This window comes from Ahaetulla prasina, chromosome 8, assembly GCF_028640845.1.
Source record: "Ahaetulla prasina isolate Xishuangbanna chromosome 8, ASM2864084v1, whole genome shotgun sequence".
Taxonomy (NCBI): Eukaryota; Metazoa; Chordata; class Lepidosauria; order Squamata; family Colubridae; genus Ahaetulla; species Ahaetulla prasina.
This window is the reverse complement of record NC_080546.1, coordinates 41,693,522-41,709,936: the sequence shown is the minus strand read 5'-3', so window position 1 is coordinate 41,709,936 and position 16,415 is coordinate 41,693,522.

Here is a 16,415-nt window from a genome sequence, read left to right as displayed (position 1 = left end):
TCTGGATGTGATTGAAGGAGAAGCTGTGGAGGAAAAGCCCCGGATGAGCTGACTTCCTTTGAGAATGCTGCAGGACAGCCTATATGAAGCTACTTCACTCTCTTGTGGTGCACTGGTACAACAAATGGACTAGTGACTGTTGGCTAGCAGGACTCTACCATATGTATAACATTGTAGCCTTCCTGGCCTTGTATGCCATATGTAAATAAATAAATAAATATTTTTCCAAAATTGTCTTACTAGTTATTTTGCAGAAGAGATATAATTCATTGGCTACCAATACCAATTTCATCAAATCCTTCATGCAGCCCACCATCTTTGTTTTTATGTGGAAGGAAACAATATTCGATCTGTCAAAGCTAGAAAGTTTATCAAATCTTCAAATCTTCATATTTCTCTGAAGCAATTCATTAGGATATTCAATTCAAAATTCCCTTCAAACTGAAATAGTCAAAGTTTGTAGGACTTTATTTGAGATTAATGTGTGAGGAACAAATGATACCAATTAGGATTTAAACTTTATTTAGTAAATTTATTTTACTAGTAGTTGGTCAATTTCATTAAGGACAATCACATCTTTTGCACATCACTTTTCCAGCAATGGAATATTTTCCCTTTGTACTTAAATAACCAATTGCCAAATATTGATTATCCCATTGTAGAATAATAGTCCATATTATTGTGAAAATAATAATCAGGCCACATGGTTTAACTTTCACACTTAAAATAGTGAGCTATATGCTGAATTATCCTTTTCAAGAAAATTCAAGTAGACAAAATATGAATCTGAATTTTTAATCATGAAATGTTACATACTTCAGAGAACTCTGACAGCCTCATTATCAATTGGGAGGCAATAATTTTTTAAGAACTAGAGAAAAGGTCTGTTTCTTCAGTGAGGCAATTATATTCTGAATGAACTTTAATGCCAATGAAATCACAGAAAAAATATTGAACAGTTACATTTTATCAAGAGACACAATATGAGAATTATGAGAAACTTATGTTTCCATTTATTGAAAACTACAAACATTCCAGGAGTTGATTATATGGCACAACTAAATTAAAAAAATTGAGATGCTTATCTTTAAACTCCAATACTTATGGTAGTTCTATAATAATCTCAAATTAAACAGGCTTTAGTTTGTCACTGTTCTCCTATCTGACAAAAATATGGTTGATAATAAGGTCACTCTCAATTCTTAGTGACCACATACATAGATTTTTTTTCCAAGATGAAATGTCCCCAACCTGGTTTTCCATCATTTCAATAATGAGTCTACTTATTACCATGTTATGAAGTAGGATAAAATATAGTCATGAAAGAAAGAGAAATGTCCAACCACAGTAAAATCAAGTGATATCTTGATTGGCAGAATGATGAATAGATGGACTCCATTCATTATACTTATACAGAATCCTATAGTTTCCCTAAATATTCTTAAATAGTTTAATTTATTCTCTCCAGACCATAATTCTGATAGCTATAGTCCTATTATTTCTGTATTGCTTTGATATTTGTCATTATTTATGCTGCAGTTATGAAATAATGGTTGGAATATCTTAGAAGAAGCAGTTCTATTCCTTCAGGATTAGTCAGAAATGCATGTCACTGTTGAGTGCAGTCCATTTAATTAAACTATAAGAATTTATCTAACTAAAATTAATCAACAAAAATGTATTGCTTTCAAGTGACAACAAGAGTAGGTAAATAGGTTACTGCCCAATAGAATTATGATAACTGAAAAGTTCACAGCCTTGTTGAATTTGGGAGCAAGTTTTATTCCAAACTGTTTCTAGGCAGCAGATCTTAACTATAATTAGACTTAATTAATTAACGGATTAGAGGAATATTTCATTTTAGTCATATAATATTACAATATTTGAGAGTTAGATGGCTGTTCCATAGCCACAGGTATTATTATAAGGAAAATATTGACATCTGTTTTATAAAAAAATATTTTTATAATGTGTCGATGATAAATTTCAGAGGTTGACCTACTGCCATGATGGTGTACCTATGGCATGTGTGCCACAGGTGGCACGCAGAGCCCTCTTTTGGACACTCCAGCCATCGCCCCAGCCCAGCTCTACCAAATATGTGCACGAGCCTGCCGCTGGCCAGCTGGTCTTCAGGTTTCTGCCATGCATGCAGGGGGGTGGGGCACATGGGGGGATGTGCACATGCATGCACAGGGGGATGGGGCACATGCCTCCACAGGGTGGAGGTTGGTGCAGGAGGCTTTCCAGGTCCAAAATGGGGCATGGGGTGGTGTGCATACAGTGGTGAGTTGCTACTGATTTGCCCCGGATTGGGCAAACCCATAGCAGTGGTGGCGGGAGGTTCTGCCCACCAGGCCTAGATGCTTCTACACATCCGCAGAAGCATCACACTCGCACACGAGCATGTGAGCTCCCACGAACGAACTGGTAGCAACAGATTTTGAAACCCGCCCCTGGGTGCATGCACAGGAGGTCGCTCGCATTGCATTTTGGGGATTGTGACATATATGTGTGCATTCACACCCACATGTACACGTGCATTCACACACGCACACTTTGGGCACTTGGCACCAAAAAGGTTAACCATCACTGACCTACTGTTTTTGAGGACATTAAAAGACCATAACCAGCAGTTTTCTTGTAAGAATAGCCAGCCTGTCCCCACTATTGAGCTTCCTAGTTTAAACTGAACAGAACAACAATATCACAGTAGTGCTTTGTCCTATTATGATATCCAGCATTAAAATAATTATGTTCTATTAACTTTTGCTGATATTTCTAAAATTCCTTATTTAAATAAAAGAAATTTGTAATGTTCATAATGCTTCATTTAAATAATACTCACCAATGTACCTTTTCCCCATTTGGTTGTTTTCTGTTTGAGATTCATCAGGGGAAGTGCTAAATCAATGGGTCATCTGAAATGGGATTTTCCTGTGTTCCACAGTAAGCCACAGTAAGCCACAGGGTTAACAATAATCTTACATTTTCTGTATTATGACTATCACTAGAGATAGTTCCACAGATGCATACTTGTATGAAAAAGAAAAAAAAGAAGTTTAAAGATTTTTACGGATGAAAACCAATCCATTAGGTTCCTAGCAAAAAGGGGCCATTTCTTTTCTGATGTTCTAAACTACAGTCTATCACTATTGTTGCAAGTTCTTTTTAGGACTATTGACCCTCACTCAAAATTCAGTGACCTCCATGAGGCTTTTCAACTTATGGTTCAGCTGGTTTGACCTTTGCTAGGATATCTAATAGTTTGAATGGATTTAGTTAGCAACCAGATGCCTCCAAAGGCTTTTTCATTCTCATTGTACTGTAAACTAAAGTAGGAAATTTAAAGAAGAGAAAGTAATGCTTCCCATCCCTATTTATTATTAATTCAAGAAAATGTTCAACAAGGATACTTTTTTTCAACAAGCAGCTACTAAAACAAGGCTGAGGACAGGGTAAGGATATATACAACATGCCCTCATGCTATACCGCCACCAAATATCATAGCGCACAGATTACAAAACAAAAAAAAACAAAAAAAGAACTCCATGTTTGTTTGTTTTTCAAATTGCAATGCCTAGACATCCATTTAGGCATCATCCATGAGCTGTGGTGGCACAGTGGTTAGAATGCAGTACTGCAGGCTACTTCTGCTGCCTGCTGGCTGCCTGCAATTTAAAGGTTCGAATCTCACCAGGCTCAAGGTTGATTCAGACTTTCATTCTTCCAAAATCAGTAAAATTAGGAGCCAGATTGTTGGAACAATATTCTGACTATAAACTGCTTAGAGAGGGCTGTAAAGCAATGTGAAGTGCTATATAAGCCTAAGTGCTATTCCTATTGCCATCCATGTTCTTCTGGGGCTGATGATAGCAGATAAACCATTTCCTGACCATTTGTTTCCAAATAAAATATGGTCTCATATCCCTTTATTATGAGGCAAGACCAAGAGAATTTCTGTTACCATAGCTGCCAGTTTCTCTTATAATTCTTTTACCTCATTTCGGTAAAACAAGAACCCAGATTGTTGGGGGCCATATGCTGGCTCTGTAAACTGCATAGAGAGGGATGTAAAGCATTATGAATCCCATTATGCATTGGAAAGCTGCCACAAGATTTCTGTTATTTCCAATGTAATATGAAAGTGGGCACTGGTGGCCATCCTATAAACCATGGTCAAGTATCTGATGACCATTCACATGTAGTTGAATATAACATGTGAGAGAAGTCTTTCATACCATCTAAAAAAGAAAGGAAATATCCCATACTGTTCTATCTTTTTTTTGTTTTGTTTCATGCTGCAGGAAGTGAAGCAGTGGTGAGATTCTACCAGTTTTATCCAGTTCAGGAGAACCAGTAGTGGCGGGAGGCTCCACCCACCCACCTGGACATCATCATGGGCACTCTGGGCATATGCAGAAGGTTCTGCGCATGCGCAGAGGTGGCACGTGCACGCTTACATTTGCAAACTGGTAGTGAAGGTAAGTGAATACCACTTCTGACGTGAACCTCAATCAGAGAGTTGTTACATATTACAATTATGTTCTTTCTAGACAACTCAGCTTACTGAAGATTTGACAAGTGGTTAGGACTGTTGTGCTACATGCTGTATTTGGCTATGGTTTTATCTACACATATTAAATATCTAATAGTACAAAGCATTTTAACTGTTTATTTGCTATTATCTGTCATCAGTTGGCTTATCCTTCCACCCTATTTAAATTTGAAATGTGTTTTATGAAAGGCATACACATCTGGAAAAGTACCTTTATTCAATTAACGAGGCTTCTGAGTTTCATTGCATACTATTTCACTTGGCAATATTCTTAAATACATACTGTATAGCAATCAGCTTCTCTAGGGATCTTTTTATACCCTATTTTACATGCTCCTTGCACCATTCAAAGAGCAGGAAATATTCCACAATTCTTCTTATATTTGTTATTTGCGGCTCCATTTTTTAAATATTATAGATATTTATGATTGTACTCAAGATAACCAATTTACAGCAAGGAATGTTGTTTGGCAGACTATGGAATCTTTTACGTATTCAAGACCATTTTCCTCTGTCTTCATATTCTGAACTAAAGGGGAACTCCCCTCTCTCTTTCTCTCCACAAATAAAATAAGAAGAACTTAACTGTTAAACCATGAAAGTGTAGGGTTAATTGAAATAAGCTTTTCATGCATCTAGGCAGAGATCTTTGATTGGTCAGGTCTTAAAGTAAATTTAAAATCCTAGTACTTGTACTTTTAATTTATATATCACTTAATAATTACCTAGTAATACTTAGTAATATATGTAATTTCCAATTCTTTCAATTGCTGTTTTCCACATTTTAATCATCAGTTTTAGTCTGGACTTAGGAGTGTGATGTCTACTTTCCATGGCTGATTGTTGAGAATTTAATTTCCCTCTTTATGATCTTAGTTAAATGTTTTTCTTAAAATACAAACAAAGCAGAATAATAATACAGAAAAACATTAAAATTGATATATTTGACCTGTCCAACATGATTTGTAAATCACCATGAATCAACTTGCTTATTCCTTATCCTAAAATCCAGATAATTTATTTGGATAAATTTAAAGTGGGATGGCAGACATACCAAGTTCAGATTATTAATACTATTTAAAAATAAATACATTCTAAAATAAGATGGTTACAAATACCAACTAAGACACATTTCTACTTAATTTTGTGTAAATCATTCGACTAAATGCTGAATTAAAATTCCTTTTTCATTTATTCTTACAAAAGTCAGATCTGCTAACGCATTTTTGAGAGCATAGCTAAATCAATTTACTAATAAATATAATCAACCACTTACGTTGTTTCAGAAAATAGCTTCATTACAACTCCCTTCATAATGACATTTATTCATATGGTCCAACATGGACAGGATTCAGACATAGTCTGACTGATTATCTTGTGAAGGAAACTAATCAACACTATAGTTAAAGAAAGTTTTGAGATTTAGATCTTTTTTTCTAGAGCAGCAGAATTCTGTGCTGAAGTGCATATATTTCTTCTGTTAATACACATTTATTCTGTAACTTTTTATATAAGCTGTCTCATATCTTGCATTAATATGGCTTAGTTAGTTCTATATTCAATTACTATTTGTTCATCATGTAAGCAGTTACAGAAGTTGTGCTTGATTTATATATATCTTGAAAAGCATGCTCCTTTATGAGAATGTTTTATTTTTCTTATAAATTCTGTATTCTAGTCATTGTGCTTTCATTTTTAATTTACTACATTTCCCCAAAGGCTTCCTTCGACTATTTTGCTTGTAAATTCAACTGTGTGATGTACTTTAAATAAACAGAAGCACACAGTACAATTTTCTGGTAACAGTTTATAAAATGAAACAGAATAAGGAACCCTAAAGCTATTCTTATGAATTAATTATAGATGTTTAGAATAAAAAAATGTGTTTGACATAATACAAGTTTTGGCATGTGACCTTACATATTAATGTACATTTAATAAATTAGTTGTGATGTTTATGGATTTGTACAGATTTGTATTTTAAACACTGAACCCTATGTCTATTTTAAATTATTAAAATGCACTTTACTTTCAATTATTGAAATTTATTTATGCTATGCAAATCAGTCGCTTCATTATAAAATGAAACCAATAGATTCCTAACTTATTTGCTGTTTTTGAGTATGTTCCCTCCCACTTAGATTGCTATTTTATTCTTTAGTAGCACTCATACATTGTGTATGAAGGGTTGAGAAACCTTTTTTAGAAGGAAGATTGGAAACAAGTAACAAACATTCATATGATAATACCTAAATTATTTGGCTATATATGCCAAGATTTGTAAAGCAGTCAAAATCATGAAAGATAGGGAACTGGATTTGTCTACACAATCACAAACATATTGTATCTACCACTGGTGAAATCCAATTTTTTTTCACTACTTGTTCTGTGGGTCTGGCTTGGTGGGTGTGGTGTGGCTTGGTGGGCATGGATATTGCAAAATTTCCATTCCCATCCCACTCTGGGCCAGCCAGAGGTGGTATTTGCCAGTTCTCTGAACTACTCAGAGTTTCCTGGCAGTTCTCTGAACTGCTCAAAATTTCCACTACCGGTTCTCCAGAACCTGTCAGAACCTGCTGGATTTCACCCCTGGTATCTACCCTTTAACTCATGCATCCTTCTAAATGGACTTGGTAACTCTAGCAAAAAGAAAACAAACAACTTGTGTTCTTTACTGCAAACTTGAATGATACAAATTTGTATCTTAGCTATGGACAGAACAGAAAAGTTGATCCAATTTTCCACAGGAAATTGTCCTATACAAAAATTAATCAATAAGATGCTATTTCAAAATAATGCTACTTATTTAAAAGTATGAAGCAATTTAATTAATTTTTCTTGTGAAACAAAGTTAAAAAATCTGAACAAATAGATTTATGTAAATCTAAAGTAACTAGTTAGATCATGTTAGTTTATAGCCAGTGGAAGACAGTTCCTCACAAAATTAGAGATCCACTGCATGCCTAGTCATGATATAATGACAATGTTTTTGTGGCAGAGTAAATACAGTGGTGGGTTCCGCTTACCTTTGCTACTGTTTGGAATGGGGAGCGCATGCATGTGGTGTATCTGCACATGCGCAGAACCTTCTGCGCATGCACAGAATGTCCATGATGATGTCTGGGCAGGTGGGCAGAGCCTCCCACCACCGCCACTACTGGGTGAACCAGTAGAAACCCACCACTGATTAAATACACTTAATCGCATGAGGTTTTGTAGATCTCTGACTACATCATCAAATACATGGATACCATCTGGAAAAAAGCCCATTAAATGAACTTAATTTATATTATGATTTAGTAGCAGATTTGAATTACGTATAAATAATGAATATTAATAAGCAATTGCTAAATGTAATATAGATGTTGTTGAATAAATGATTAGCCTATGCAGTTTGGGTAACCATGATCCAGAACATGCATGGGAGACACATTAGATTGTGAAACTGCTCTAAGCCATATATGTATTGTTTTGATCTTTTGCTGGAAGGTAGCCAGAATGCAGGAGGCGGGGGATGTCCTGGAAAATTTAGAAGGACTCACATATTCTTCTAGATAATCCTCAAACAGCAGGGTTCTTTTTTTTTCTTATCTAAAAGATTTGTATAAGAGTATTCCTCAAGCAGGTAGAATTTTAGACACTTCCATTGAAACCAAAGTTTTCAATAAGCAATCTGAAAGATTATAGAATAATTGTATCATTATTCATTTTATGATATTTTGAAACTCTGTTTTAAAAAGTGACTTATTATTTTGTGGATGTAATATTCATAAGACCCTTTTTGCTTCTCTGTGTAAAGAAATAGACATGATGATGGGTAATGACTGCTGAAAGTAATTAATCATTTTCATTATGAGGTTTCATGGCTAAATTAAGGATGTTGTAATTAAAGGATTTCCTCTTATATAAATGGAATTTGATGAGAAAACGACTTCAAAAATAAATGCATAATTCAGACCTCCGGGGCACATCTCCATAGCTATAGACCTTTTAACCATGGAACTAGAAATTGATTAGGAGCATTGGAAAGATATTCAAGTTTGATGGAATAAAACATATAAATAATATCAACTTCATTGGAATAAAACATGAATTAGATTCTATGTAATAGTACTTTAAACATTGCACAAGTGATTTGAATTTGCCAGTGTATAAAAACAAGAAAGAGTCTGCCAGTGTATAAAAACAAGAATTAAATACTGTTAATTTGAGGGCCACATCTCTATGAGTCTATCTGTTCATTCCATTAGATTGTATACAAAAGCACACTGCAGGTCATTTCTCTGAAATGTTATCATATCTTTCTTGCAATCCAGAAGGATTGTTTTTGGAAAGCTACCAAGACCTGGTTGTTGTCCAGATGGGATAGAATGATCAGAGACTGTGGAAAGTTGTTGGGTATCCTGGAGATTATAAGAGCCAGGTTTTGCAGTTCTTGATTTCAGTTTTGCAGTTCTTGATTTTAGTTTGGTTTTATGGTTTGCAGTTGTCTTATTATTGTGAACTGCCCAGAATTCTGTTTGAACATGGAAAGTCATACAAATCTTTTAAATAAATATATAAAGCTCATCTGATGCAGCCATAGCACAACTCAAGATCTATAATGTTATGATTCAAGCAATTTTGTCCTATCAAATAATAATGAAACACTAACAAAAGAAGAGACTGATTTAAATACCAGTCACAAGTTAAATACTAGTGACTAGTTTTCACTAATGTCTCTAGACTTCACCCAGATTCTTGCACCTCAGATTCTGATACTGTACATTTTTATTTTGAGTTACTTTTTCGTTAACATTCTTCCATGACTATTCTCTATGACAAATGTATCATCACTTGAACAGCTACAGATCCCATGGAATCCAATACAAATAGAGTAATATAATCAATAGGTTTCTAAATTTATTAAAGTCAAAAGTCAAGATTTAAAAAAAAAAAAAAAAGAAACCACACCTATTTTACTTTAAATCAGTGGTGGGATTCAGCCAGTTCGCATCCCTTTGGGAGAAACTTTCTGAGCAGTTTGATGAACTGGTTGTTGGAAGAAATCATTAGGGCAGAGAACTGGTTGTTAAATTATTTGAATCCCACCAGTGCCTTACACGTGGGTATAATTGCTTGATTTACACGAAAGGTTTAATTTATAGAACTCTATGGTTCCTTTTGCAAAGAAATTAGAAATATTTTAAACTATATAAATAAGGTTATCTTACAATTTCAATTATTATATATTATAATAAGGCCAAATGTTTGATTTCGAATCAAAAATAAACATATGTGCTGCTTTATTTTTATGTGATAGTGGTTCTTCTAAAAATGCCTATAATTACAGAAATATAAACTGATCTATAACTGAACAAAGTAAATTGTATTATTACAGGTATAGGACATTAGATCTAGCACTATTCAAATTGGAACAATTCATATCAGAGGAAGTAAAGTCAGGAAGGTGATATCTTGTTAAACATTTTTTTTCTTATCTTTCTTATTTAATTTAGTAGAAAAGAAAAGGCTTCCCAAAAGAATCAAATATGTACTTGAAATTCTATTTTATATGTATGATAGTTTTTTGAAAACATTAACAATTTGGAAGGACCAATATTCTTGACGGAGTGTGGGTATTTTCCATAGTGTAATTGTTATAATGGGCATAATTGCATATTTTCTATTAGTTTTGGATCCAAATTACTTTGACTACTCTATGAGATAAACTATAATAAACTTCCAGTATCTATACCAGCATCGATAGCACAGATGAATGAGAAATACCCAAGATTATTCCCAAATACAGTTATATTAAAGTTGTGTCCATTATCTGCATTACAAACTAAAGACATTTCAGCAAATATAAAATAATGTCTGATTCATAACATTTTGAAAAATAATAGTAGTAAAAAGTAATCTTTATTTCCAGCTTCAAACCATATAATTTGAATGCACATTAATTCTTACTATTTATATATGTTAGTTTTATACAATTAATGTACATATAAACCAACCAATCCTGTCTCTCTCTCTCTCAATAGACAGTCTCTCTCTCTCTCTCTCTTTTTGTGTGTGTGTTTATTTACAATTATATATCATGCTTTATCAATAAACACAGAAATCTACACATTTTCCATGTATTTGGGTAAACAACATTATTTACAACAGAGCTACTTATATGTATCCCAAAATAAAAAAAAAAAATCAAGCCTTCACTGATTGTGCAACTGAATTTGTCATTTAAAATTTCTTACTGTTTTCAGTTCTGAGGCACACAAAATGTAATGAACCTACTATCCTTTTAAAAAATAAGAAATTCCTAGTACCCCTTGCATAAGGAAATGTCTAGCTGAATCGAATTTTCAAGCATCTTCACTCATTTGCATAATAACTCCCCTCTTCTAACTTTTTAAACTCTTTCATCCTCCAATAGATATTTTGAAAAGAAATGGCAGGTGATCAGGAAAGGACACCTTTAAAGAAATGAATTGATAAAGCAGTTGTTTGTCAAAATAGTTACATACTGATAGGTGACTATCTAAAATATTGACTGGAATTAATGAAATTAATGAAATGTTGGCATGCCACGGGCTTTTTACTCATGCTTTACAAATTATGTAACAGGATAGTATAGCAGGGAGTTGGAAAAGACCTTGGAGGTCTTCTACTCCCAACCACCTGCTTAGGCATGAGACCAGTCGTGGGTTGCTACCGGTTCTCCCCGGATTGGGCAAAGTGGTAGTGGCGGCAGCAGGAGGCTCCACAAGCACCCACAAGAAAATCGGCAGCGATGGGATTTGAAACTAATACTGCAGGAAACCCTACACCACTTCAGACAAATGGTTATCCAACATCTTTAAAAATTCCAGTGTTGGAGCGTTCACAACCCCTGGAGGCAAGTTGATTAATTGTTCTAATTGTCAGGAAATTTCTCCTTAGTTCTAGGTTGCTTCTCTCCTTGATTAGTTTCCATTGCTTCTTGTTCTACCCTCAGGTGCTTTGGAGAATAGTTTGACTCCCTTTTCTTTGTGGCAGCCCCTGAGATATTGGAACACTGCTATCATGTCTCCCCTAGTCCTTCTTTTCATTAAACTAGACATACACAGTTCCTGCAACCGTTCTTCATATGTTTTAGCCTCCAGTCCCCTAATAATCTTTGTTACTCTTCTCTGCACTCTTTCTAGAGTCGCCACATCTTTTTTACATCATGGCGACCAAAACTGAATGCAGTATTCCAAGTGTGGCCTACCAAGGCATTATAAAGTGGTATTAACACTTCATGTGATCTTGATTCTATCCCTCTGTTTATACAGCCTAGACCTGTGTTGGCTTTTTTGGCAGCTGCTGCACACTGCTGGCTCATATTTAAATACCAAGATCCTTCTCACAGTTATTACTATTGAGCAAGGTACCACATATACTGTACCTGTGTATTTTGTTTTTCTTAACTAAATGTAGAACCTTACTTTTTTCACCATTGTATTTCATTTTGTTAGATAGCGCCCAATGTTCAAGTCTGTCAAGATCCTTCTGTATCTTAAGCCTATATTCCCACTAGCTTGGTGTCGTCTGCAAATTTGATTAATTCCCCTTCTATCCTCTCATCCAAATCATTGATGTTGATGAAGATGTTGAAGAGTATATGATATAACATTAAAGAGTATATGAATAATATGATAAATTATTATTGCAATCTTGACGCTATCAATACAATTACTTTAATCCAACAGACTAAAAACATAATATGTTATATTAAATATATATTTAAGACCTCTTCAGTGGAAATGAAGCACTCAATTTCTTCTGATCATGGTGAAACTTTTAAAACTAAGAAAGTCTAGTGTTTTTCAAGAAGAGTTATGTCCCGCCTCTGCTGCCATTTTTATATACTGATTTTAACTGAATTATATTTGAAACTTAGACATACTTACAACAATTACATTTGTGCAAGACAGAAATGTTGAAATTCCTACAAATATATGACTGTAGAACAGAAGAGTACCTGTCTTCCAAGCTATGAAATTATGGGTTGTTTACAATCAGACATATTCTACATCAACAGGAACACCAAATGATGCATTTTAATATTATTTATTTTATTTTATTTTTGTTTTACTGTACTTTTTAAAATAATACAAGGGTTGATTTCAGATGACCTGTGAGCCAGCATCTACAAATACTAAGCAAGGTATCAAGGGGGCTTACTTGACTTCATCAGCCTTGGTACTTTGAAAAGTTTGGTTCAGATATTTGTTTTATTCTATCATGCATCCATTTGTGAACTTTATTGATCCTAAGCTAATTACCATCTTTATATGGACATAAAACTATGTGCTTTAATTGTAAAACTCTTTTCCTCATGCTTTTGGATCTCTAGTATTATTCCTGCCATATTTTAAGTGCTAGGTAACATCCATGTTCTTTTTGATTTAGGCTTGAGGCTTGCTTAAATATTTAGCTTGAAAAAACCTATTAAGTACATATACCACCAACAAGAATCAAGCAAACACCTTCCTCCAATGTTGTCCTATATTCCCATCCTTCTATTCTCAAAGAAAATGTGGGAGTCAATAACTCTTTGAATTAGTGAGCTAATATTCTGATTTGTCAGTTCTTTTTTTTTTAATTTAGTCCACATACACCTACAGGAACACAAAATCACAAATCACTTTGTTTACTTTGACAAATTTATGTAGAGTGAAACCATTTTGCACTGCTTGCGCTGATTTATGTAGCTTTGAATTTAATTTTCTCCGGAAATCTCTTTTATGTTATTTGTATTGTTATTGCTCTTTGTTATGTAAATGTCCTTTCTGTGTGATCATTCTTTCTAGCTCTTGTATGTCATTCGCAGAAATTCATTATGTTTTTAAATGTGCCTCTCATGACTGTAGATTTATGAAAGTACTGGAGTCCATCCAGTACTGATGTCTCTTTTAGAGTGGGTTCTGTTTTATTTCCCAAATTTTGGTGGTGGTGGTGATATTGACAACTGCAAGAAAAGATATTCACCTTTTGTGATCACATGTATAGGCCTTCCTTGCTGCTTACCATGATAAATATTGTATTGATAAGTGAATTCAGCAAGGAGTCCTCATTCATCTTCCATTTCTTTAGACCAGGGGTCTCCAACCTTGGTCACTTTAAGACTTGTGGATTTCAACTCCCAGAGTTCCTCAGCAGGCAAAGCTGGCTGAGGAACTCTGGGAGTTGAAGTCCACAAGTCTTAAAGTGACCAAAGTTGGAGACCCCTGCTTTAGACCAGTGTTTCAACTCCCAGAATTGCCAAGGTTGAGAAACACTGCTTTAGATTGTTGTTTAATCTGTTGTTTGCTTTGCTTTGTTTATTTCAACGAATGCTTAAATTTATTTTACATTTGTCTTTATAGTATCCCAAAGGATTTTTCTATCCTTTAAATCAAAATGAAACAAAGGGGATACTTGATCTGGCAATATACTGACAGATTATAAAAGAAAGCAAAGGTGTTTTTTTTAATGTAATACATTATCAAAAAGTGTTTGTAATTTATTTGATATATTAATCTCCACATTAACCTATCCATCTGTTAATTTACAGTAATAATAGAATAGAATAGAATAGAATTTTATTGGCCAAGTGTGATTGGACACACAAGGAATTTGTCTTGGTGCATATGCTCTCAGTGTACATAAAAGAAAAGATACGTTCATCAAGGTACAACATTTACAACACAATTGATGATCAATATATCAATATAAATCATAAGGATTGCCAGCAACGTTATAGTCATACAGTCATAAGTGGAAAGAGATTGGTGATGGGAACTATGAACGATTAATAGTAGTGCAGATTCAGTAAATAGTCTGACAGTGTTGAGGGAATTATTTGTTTAGCAGAGTGATGGCCTTCGGGGAAAAACTGTTCTTGTGTCTAGTTGTTCTGGTGTGCAGTGCTCTATAGCGTCGTTTTGAGGGTAGGAGTTGAAACAGTTTATGTCCAGGATGCGAGGGATCTGCAAATATTTTCACGGCCCTCTTCTTGATTCGTGCAGTATGCAGGTCCTCAATGGAAGGCAAGTTGGTAGCAATTATTTTTTCTGCAGTTCTAATTATCATCTGAAGTCTGTGTTTTTCTTGTTGGGTTGCAGAACCGAACCAGACAGTTATAGAGGTGCAAATGACAGACTCAATAATTCCTCTGTAGAATTGGATCAGCAGCTCCTTGGGCAGTTTGAGCTTACTGAGTTGGCGCAGAAAGAACATTCTTTGTTGTCCTTTTTTAATGATGTTTTTGATGTTAGCTGTCCATTTGAGATCTTGCGATATGATAGAACCCAGAAATTTGAAGGTTTCTACTGTTGATACTGTGTTGTCAAGTATTGTGAGAGGTGGAAGTATGGAAGGGTTTTTCCTAAAGTCTACCACCAATTCTACGGTCTTGAGTGTGTTCAGTTCCAGATTGTTTTGGTTGCACCACAAGGCTAGTCGTTCGACCTCTCGTCTATATGCGAATTCATCATTGTCTCGAATGAGACCAATCACTGTTGTGTCATCTGCGAACTTCAGTAGCTTAACAAATGGATCATTGGAGATGCAGTCATTGGTATACAGAGAGAAGAGAAGTGGGGAGAGCACACAGCCTTGGGATTTTATGCAATAAATATACTGCATAAAAACAGGGACAATAAAAAAGCATAAAAATCATAAATTACAAATCAGTTGCATAACAATTTTATTTTTGATAGTTTACCAATGGTGAAATATCACTTCAAACTCAGGGTAATTTCAAAATATAGGACATGCCACTGAAAAACAGCAGCTATTTGGGGAATAAATTATTATATTGAGAGAAAAAGCTAGGTGTGACTCTTTCATGTAGATTTTTCTCCCAAAATGAAAAGCAACATTGGAATAAATATTTTAAATTTTAAGTTTTATTCGAATTTTGAAACTCTGCTATTTATTGATTTTATCTCAGTTACCTGTGAATAAAAAGAATGTACACTAGTATCAATAATAATCAGAACATTGATTTAAAGATTTGTAAACTTCATTTAAAAAACAAATGGTAAATGTTTGAGAGAGAAAAAAAAGAATGTAACTAAAAGGTGCCACTTTTTAAAATGAGTTATATTTATATGTTGTTGCAGAATATAACTTTAACTTTAATGTGCTAGATCTTAATATACAGGAATTATTTATTCTGTTTCTTATTTTTTGAGCATACAAACAGTACTCTTGTCATAAATCAAACGGAATGCATTTTCAGAGACTGCTTTGCACAAGAGTTACTTTCAAGCTCAGATTAAATCATTTGGATTTTAATTCTAAAAGCCTTGTCACACAAAAATTTACAGATCACACAGACATCATGATAATAAATTTAAATTTATTGTTAGTGAGTGAGACCATCCCAAGTCCAAAAAAACAGCAACAACAAAGAAACAAATTATTCCCTAGAGAGCTGATCAAATACATGCTGATGTTAGTTTTTCAAATATTAATTCATTACTAACATGAATTAATGATTTCTTACAATCTGGCTGTATAAAATATCAACAACACGCAATTACAATTCTCACATGAGCCAGATTTGAAGACATTGATAAAAGTGGATAGGAATATAGCTTTATATGTTAAGAATTGCTTTAATGAAATCAACAGAAGCCAAATCTTCCATTACAGGACTTTGTTGATTATTCCAAATAACTTTTGAATTAAACTCTTATTTTCTGAGATCAACCAAATTTCCTTTTTCTGTAATATGCTGTGGATCATTTTAATGAACAAGTGAACATTATGTAACATGGTCTATAAATTTGTTATTTACTTTAGATAATTATATATTCTGGCCTTCTGAATTGAGTCAAACTAGTCTGCCTGCCTGCCTGCC